We start from the raw sequence: 9,297 nt of genomic DNA on the forward strand, positions 1-9,297 counted from the left end.
AAATTACCACAGACTTAGTGGTATAAAACAATGCAGACTTACTACTTTACAGTTTGGGAGGTCAGACAGTTTTGGAGGTCAGAAGTATGAAATGAGTCTCAGGCTAAAATCAAGGTGCCAGCCAGGTTGCATTCTTTCTGGATGCTCTAGGGGAGAAACTGTTTCCTTTCCTTTGCCAGGTTCTAGAGGGCATCTGCTCTTTGACACGGACTCTTCTGCCTCCCACTTCCATTCATAAGGATACTTGTGATTTCTTTGGACCAGATAATCCAGATGATCTCTCCGTCTCAAGGTCATCTGATTAGCAACCTTAATTCCCTCTGCAACCTTAGTTTTCCTTTGCCAGATAACCTATCATATTCACAGATTCTGGAGATGAAGCCAAGGACATCTTTGATAGGCCATTATTCTTCCTACCACACCCACCTATTTGTCATTTCTGGTGATCTTCATTCCTTCCTACAGATTATTTGGTGTAATTTTCCTTTAGTCTAAGGAAATTTCCTTAGCATTTTTTGTAGCACAAGTCTGGTGGTGGTGATTCTCTGTTTTTGCTGACCTGAACTTGTATTTATTTCGCCTTCATATTATTAAAAAAAAAAATTAAAATTTATTGAGGTATAATTTACAGATAAGAAAATGAACCTACTTTAAGTATATAGTTTGATGAGTTTTGACAATGTATACATGCACGTAATCATTATTACAATCAATACATAGAACATTTTTTATCCTTTCCAAAATGTATCACCTGCCCCTTTGCAGTTAGGCTCTCTCCTACTCTGGTTCCAAGCAACCACAGATCTGCTTTGTGTCAATCAAGATTAGTTGCTTCTTGTTTCAAAATTTCTTATAAGTAGAATAATAAATGTTTAATCTTTCATGTCTGTATTTTTTTGTTCAGCATCATGTTTTTAAGATTCATACATGTTGTATTTATCAAGAGTTTGTTACTTGGTACTGCTGAGAAGTATTCCATTGTATGAATATACCACTATTTGTTAATCCATTCACCTATTGATCGATATTTTAGTTGTTTCCAGTTTTTTTTTTTTGCTCTGAATTAAGATTATGTGAACATTTATGTACAAGACTTTTTGTCAACTTTTTTTTTAAGCATGTATTTCTTGAATAAATATCTCTCTTGAAGAAATACCTAGGAGTGTAATGGATAAGTTATATAGCAAGTATAAATTTGTAAGACACTGCCAGTGCTTTACCATTTTACATTCCAAAAGCAATGTATGTGAGTTTCAGTTGCTCTCTGCATCCTCAGCAACCCTTAATATTGTCTTTTTTTTTTTTAATTTTTTTTTCAACGTTTATTTATTTTTGGGACAGAGAGAGAGCATGAACGGGGGAGGAGCAGAGAGAGGGAGACACAGAATCGGAAACAGGCTCCAGGCTCTGAGCCATCAGCCCAGAGCCTGACGCGGGGCTCGAACTCACGGACCGCGAGATCGTGACCTGGCTAAAGTCGGACGCTTAACCGACTGCGCCACCCAGGCGCCCCTGGCAGTCTTTTTTAATTTGAGCTCTTTTAATAGGTATGTAGAGGTATCTAATGTGCATACATTTTCCTTTTTGTCTTTGAAACTATTAATAACAGCTGCATTAAAATTTATGTCTGCTAATTTTAATACCTGTGTCATCTGGGGGGAGGTTTTTATTTTTATTTTTATTTTTTAAGTTTATTTATTTGGAGAGAGAGAGAGCACATGTGCCTGCTCACAACTGGGGGAGGGGCAGAGAGAACAGAGAGAGAGAATCGCAAGCGGGCTCTGCACTGTCAGCTTGGAGCCTGATGCAGGGCTTGATCTCACAAACCATGAGATCCTAAGCCAAAATCCAGGGTCAGACACTTAACTGACTGAGCCACCCAGACACCCCTTGGGGAGGTTTTTATTAACTGACTTGTGAGTCACATTTCCTGTTTCTTTATATGTCTACTATTTTTTGTTGGATGCTGGGCACTAGGAATGATATGTTTTAGAATTCTGAATTCTGTTATGTTCCTTTGAAGAATGGTTTTTGTTTTAGCAGGAAGCTAACTTGGCTAGACTTTGACTCCAAATTTTGTCTCCAGCAGTGGACAAAAGCTGAAATCCTCACCCAGTCTGAAATGTTGAGAGAATTAAAAACATGTGACAGACATGAAGTGAGCAAATGCTGTTGGAAAGGTGGCACTGATAGACTTGCTTGACGCACAATTGCAAGAAACCTTCAATTTGTAAAAAACTCAATATTTACCAAGTGCAGTAAAGTGTAGCTCAATAAAATGAGGTGTGCCTATGTAGTTGGAGACTTTAACACCATTCTCTAACAGAACTAGACAGAAAATGGGCAAAAATATTAGAAATAATAATACTGTCAACTAACAGGATCTAATGGACATGGCATAACAATCCACCAAACAGCATTGAAATATACGTTATTTTAGGGCACACACTGAACATATACCAAGACATGTCCTGGGCCATAAAACAAATTTCAATAACAAAAAAAATTGAAATCATATTGAGTGTATTCTCTAGTCACAGTGGAATCACTAGAAATCAGTAACAGATAACAAAACTTATTAATACTTGGAACTAAACACATTTCTAAATAATCTATTGGTCAAAGAGGAAGTTTCAAGGAAAAAAATATATTGAATGGAATGAAAATGAAAATACAAAATATCAAAATTTGTGGGACACAGCTACAGCAGTGTGGAGAGGGACAGTTATGGCATACATTAAAATGTTTTTTAAGTAGGCTCCATGCCCAATGTGGGGCTTGAACTCGTGACCCCTAGATCAAGAGTCACATGCTTTACTGCCTGAGCCATCCAGGCACTCCTGGATACATTAGAAAAGACGACAAGTCTCAAATCAATACATTTCTACCTCAAGCATCTAGAAAAAGAAGAGCAAAATAATGCAATGAAGGCAGAAGTAAGAAATAATAAAGACAAGAACAGAAAACAGTAAAGTTGAAAACTGATTAACAGGTCTTAATTTATAAAGGTGACTGATAATACAGAGAAGTCAATGCCACTAAAAGAAAAGTTTAATGTTACTATTCATAATTTCCATAGAACAAGAAGCACAGCTCACCATGCAGGACCATGGGGGGAAGCACCAGTGTCAATCAGAGGCAGAAAGGAGCAAAGGAAAGGAATAGGCCATAGTCTTCACTGGAGTTTCCATGGAAATGTAGGGCATGTTGGGGTAAATAGTTAAGGATTGTTTAATTTGAATAATTCTGGTGGGCTCTAGGGCATAAGAGCTGCCTCTGGTTGTCTGGTACCTGGCCCCAGTTGATTTAGGGTAGGGCTAATATTGGTTTGATGTGTGGTTAAATAAAGGAAGTGGTTGGGGGTATAGACTTGGGATTAGTTGTACGGTTTGTAATATGATTTTCACATGCCTATGAAAGCTGGATTGCAGAGGAGATGTAAACTTTGGTCATTAGTTTGGCCCTGTGATTAAAGGGTGCCAAAAAAACAAATGCAGAACCTAAGTAAACACAGAACAAAAACAGAAATAGAGAAAATCAATTAAACAAAGAGTTGGTTCTTTGAAAAGATCAATAAAATTGATAAATCTCCAGCAAGACTTATGAAGAACAAAAAGAGAAGACACAAATTAATAATATTAGGGATGAAACAGTGAATATCACTATACATCCTGTAGACATAAAAAACACAGTAAGGGTATACCACAAACAACTCTACACACATAAAGTCAACAACTTAAACAAAATGGACCAATTCCTCAAAAAATACAAACTACCACAATTTATTCAATATGAAATACAGAATTTGAATAGTCCCTAGTGCGCCTGGGTGGTTCAGTTGGTTGAGCATCCAACTTCGGCTCAGGTCATGATTTCACAGTCCGTGGGTTCAAGCTCCCCATTGGGCTTTGCACTGATAGTACAGAGCCTGCTTCAGATTCTCTGTGTCCCTCTCTCTCTGCTCTTCCCCTGCTCATTCTCTCTCTCTCTCAAAAATAAACATTAAAAAAATTGAGTAATCCAATAACTATTAAGGAAATTTAGTTCATATCTTAAAAACTCGCGTAAAAGAAATCCCCAGGTACAGATGGTTTCACTGAAGAATTCCACCAAGCATTTAAAGAAGAATTAACACCAATTCTACACAATTTCTTCTACAAAATAGAAGAGAAGGGAACAGTTCTCAATTCATTTTATAAAGTTAGTATTACCCTGATACCAAAACCAGACAAAAACAGTACAAAAAAAGACACACCACAGACTAATATCCTTCATGAATGCAGATGTAAAAGTCCTTAAGAAAATATTAGCAAATAGAATTCAATAATATATAAAAAAGAATTTTACATTATGACAGAATTGATTTCAGGGATGCAAGTCCAGTTCAATACTCGAAAATCACCATATTAACAGTTTAAAAAGAAAAATCACATGATTGTATTAATTAACACAGAAAAAGAACTTGACAAAGTTCAAAAGCCATTCATTATAAAACCTCAAATAGGAATAGAGGGGTACTCTTCAACTTGTTAAAAAGCATCAACAAAAGCATAATGGTCAAAGATTGTTTTAAGTTGGGAACAAGACAAGGATGTCTTCTTTGACCACTCTTACTCAACATGGTGCTGGAAGTTCTAAGCCAGTGCAATAAGGCAAGAAAAGGAACTAAAAGGCATACACACTAGAAAGAGAAATAAAACTGTCCCTGTGTGTAGATGACAAGATTGTCTATGTGAAAATCCCAAGGAATCTACAAAAAACCTAGAACAAGTAAGTTCATCAAGGTCACAGAATATAAAATAAACATAAAAAACCAATTGCATTTTGGGGCACCTGGCTGGCTCAACTGGTAGAGAATGCAACTCTTGATCTTGGGGTTGTGAGTTTGAGCCCCACATTGGGTGTACAGATTACTTTAAAAAAGTTAGGGTGCCTGGGTGGTTTAATTGGTTGAGTGTTCAACTCTGGATCTCAGCTCAGGTCTTGATCTCAGAGTCATGAGTTAAAGCCCATGCTGGGCATGGAACCTACTTAAAAAAAAAAAGAAAAAGAAAAAAGTCAATATACTAGCTATGACCACATGGCTACTGAAAATAAAAATATAATATTGTTTACAATTAAGAGAAAAAAGAAAGAAATACTTAGGTGTAAATGTGAAAAAACATGTACAAGGTGTGTGTATACTGAAAATGACACAATGCTGATGAATGAAAAAAAGAACATCTGTATAAATGGAGAGATATACTTTGTTCGTGGATTAGTAGCTTCAACCCAGTAAAGATGTCAATTCTCCACAAACTGATATATGGATTTAATTAAATTCCTATCAAAATCATAGCAAGATTTTTTGGTAAACATTGACAAGACTATTTTCAAATTTATATGGAAAGGCAAAGGAACTAGAATAGCCGACATAGCTTTGAAAAAGAAAATAAAATGGGAGGAAGAAATCTACTCAGTTTCAATACTTACATACACCTACAGTAATGAAGACTGTGAAGGGGTACTGGGTGGCTTAGTCGGTTGAGCGTCTGACTTCGGCTCAGGTCATGATCTTGCACTTGGTGAGTTTGAGCCCTGTGTTGGGCTCTGTGTTGACAGCTTGGAGCCTGGAGCCTGCTTCAGATTATGTGTCTCCCTCTCTGTCTGCCCCTCCCCCGCTCATACTCTGTCTCTCAAAAATGAATAAACGTTAAAAAAAATTAAAAAAAAAAAAAAGACTGTGCAGTGTTGGTGGAGGGTTAGACACATAGATCAATGGAATGGAATAAAGATCCCAGAAACATACCACACAAATATCCACAATTGATTTGTGGCAAAGGGGCAAAAGCAACTCAGTGGAGGAAAAATAGACTTTTCTTTTTTTTTTTTTTAATTTTTAAATGTTTATTGTTTTTGAGAGACAGAGAGCAAGCAGGGAAGGGGCAGAGAAAGAGGGAAACATAGAATCGGAAGCAGGCTCCATCCAGGCTCTGAGCTGCCAGCACAGAGCCCGATGTGCCCCAGACTTTCCTTTCTTTAAAAAAAAAAAAAGGGGGCGCCTGGGTGGCTCAGTCGGTTAAGCAGCCAACTTCGGCTCAGGTCATGATTTCGCGGTCCGTGAGTTCGAGCCCCGCATCAGGCTCTGTGCTAACAGCTCAGAGCATGGAGCCTGTTTCAGATTCTGTGTCTCCCTCTCTCTGACCCTCCCCCGTTCATGCTCTGTCTCTCTCTGTCTCAAAAATAAATAAACGTTAAAAAAAATTAATTAAAAAAGTGTTTTTTAATGCTTATATATTTTTGAGAGAGATAGAGCGCGAGCAGGGGAGGGCAGAGAGAGAGGGAGACACAGAATCCGAAGCAGGTTCCGGGCTCTGAGCCGTGTGCACAGAGCCCAACATGGGGCCTGAACACACGAATCACGAGACATGACCAGAGCTGAAGTCAGATGCTCAACCGACTGAGCCACCCAGGCACCCCAAGACAGACTTTTCAACAAATGGTTATTGAAGTAAATTTCTAGGCCCAAGTTGGAGCCAATCCTGCCCAGGGTGCCAGATCAGCAAACAGAAACTTAGATAACTTTCATGTCCCTGTAAATGCTCTGCTTGACCAGAAACACAGTACATCCACTCAGCCAATCTCTAAACACCAAGCCAACTCTGGGCTCTATACTTATTTCCTTGTTCCTTCCCACCCCAAATAAGTTTCACTATGTTACCCCAGCCAATCAGATATTTTCTATTTTTCTCTTCCTTGTTCTTTATTCTTTATCCTATAAATGCTTCCTGCCTTCTGTCCCATTTCACAGTTCTCCAAATGGAGACTGTCCACTTCATGAAGTATTAAATTAAGTTTGTATCACCTAAATCGTCTTCTTTAATGATTTTTTTTTTAACATGGTACTGGAGCAATTGAACATCCATAGGCAAAACAGTGGATTTGTACCTAAATGTTACGTTATAAAAAAGAAATTCAAAGTGGATTACATATTTGAATGTAAAATATAAAACTATAAAACCTTTAGGAAAAACATAGGAGAAAAATCTATGGTTAGATCTAGGGTTAGACAAAATGTTCTCAGACTTAACACCAAAATCATGATCCACAAAAGGAAAAATTGATAAATTATACTGCGTCAAAGTTAAAAATGCTTGTTCTGTGATAGATTCTGTTAAGAGGATTAAAAAAAACAAGCTACAGAATGGGAGAAAATACTTGCAAACCACATATCTGACAAAGGACTAGAACATATAAAACGTGCTCAAAACACAACATTAAAAAACAAAGAATCCAATTAGAAAATGGGCAAAAGATATGAGATATTTCACTGAAGAGGATATACGGATGTCAAATAAGCCCATGTAAAGATGTTCAATGTTATGAGCAATCAGGGAAATGCAAATTAAAATCACAAGATATTACTTCACACCTATCAGAATCGCTAAAGTAAAAAATAATAACAGGGTGCCTGGATGGCTCAGTTGCTTAAGCCACCCACTCTTGATTTCTGTTCAGGTCATGATCTCATGGTTAGTGGGTTTAAGCCCCTCATTGGGGCTCTGTTGACAGCGTGGAACCCTCTTGGGATCTTGGGATCTTGAGATTCCCTTTCTCTCTCAAAATAAATAAATAAATTTAAAACAAATCAGTAAAGGGGTGCCTGGGTGACCGAATCGGTTGAGCTTCCAACTCTTCCGCTGGAGTAATGATCTCTTAGTTCGTGGGTTTGAACCCCAGATCTGGCTCTGTGCTAATGGTGCAGAGCCTGCTTGGGATTCTCTCTCTCTCTCCCTCTCTCTGCCCCTCTCCCGTGTGCGTGCGTTCCCTCTCAAAATAAATAAATAAACTTTAAAAAATCAGTAAGTAAAACATTATTGCCCTCCACCGCCCAAATAGTAAAATTATCATCAGAGGCAGATTTACCATCAAGCTAAAGATAAGCTTAGACCCTTAGACTCCTGTCTGCATAGCCTCTGGGAGTGCTGGAAGTTACTAGAGATTTGTAACCAGTGTTCTAACTGGGAAGAAACCAGACTGCAACAGGAAGCATTTCTAATTGCCTAAAAAGGTTTCAGAAGAAAGGGACCCACATTTCCAAGATTCCATAATTGGATATTTTTTCCTTTATTCTCAGTAAATATTAATATGTGTTCCTAATTTTAACGTGTGCCTAATTTTAGAGGGTCTCAACAAGTACTTACAAAAGCTTTAGGCCCCACAAAACCTGGCTCTGACCCTCCTTAGCATGGTGGCTAAGAACAATGACTCTGGAGCCACACACTACGTATGTGGCTTTAGACAAGTTACTGGTTTCTTCGCACCTGTTTTCTTCACCTATAAAATGGGGGCAATAATAAACCTATCTCATAGTAATGAGCACTAAATGAATTATATGTAAGAAGCTTGGAAGTGCTTGTAGTAAATGTTATGTATACCCTTATCATAATTAGTGAGTACCTAGGTTGTGCCTGGCACTGTTTTTATTTACTTTTAAAGATGTTATTTTATTTATTTTTAAAGTAGGCTCCACACCCACCCACACTCCGGGGATCGAACTGAACCCGGAGATCGAGTCTCACACTCCACCAAAAGAGACAGCCAGGCGCCCTCTGTGTTGAGTACTTTCAACACTAATTTACTTAATTCTCAGAATAAGATACAGAACATAGTATCTTCTCAGGGGAAGATACTAATAGAATGCACATTTTAGACGTGCAGAAACTGAAGTTTTGAGATATTGAATCAGTAAGTCTCTGGGATCAGGCCTGATTCCAAGAATCACACTTCCACCAACTTGATTTTGCCTAGCAAAGAAACAGCTTCCTTCAAGAAACCCCGGACCAAACAAATTACTTCCCTTGAAGGCTCTATCACTGCGGAGTAGACCTGGTGATAGGTAGTCCCGGCCGAGTGACTATCCCCATCCAGAGAGTGGGCGAGATCTGATTCCGACCCTGGACCACAACTCCAGGTCGAGCACAGGGGAAGTGCAGACACGTGCCATCTTTCATAATACCCAGCCTTCTGCCGACAGGGGGCAACTCCTCCGCAGTCCAGTCTGATGCAAAGGTCACTTTATTTGCCTGCAAGCCCCGCTTGCTCCGCCCACCTCGCCCAACTGCGCACATCGCTGTCGGCCCCGCCCGTCATCCCTAAGTCCCACCTCCTAGCAGGTCGGTTTAGTCTATTCTCCGGAGGAGTCTCGGCCCGTCGGTGACCACAGCACTAGGCCCACCCCCTTCCTGGGGCCGCGAGCGCCGAACTCCTCGAACGCAGCCAATGGGTGATGCGGCGGCAGCACCGCGGGAGGTTCGA

This window comes from Felis catus, chromosome C1 (genome assembly GCF_018350175.1).
Source record: "Felis catus isolate Fca126 chromosome C1, F.catus_Fca126_mat1.0, whole genome shotgun sequence".
Lineage (NCBI taxonomy): Eukaryota > Metazoa > Chordata > Mammalia > Carnivora > Felidae > Felis > Felis catus.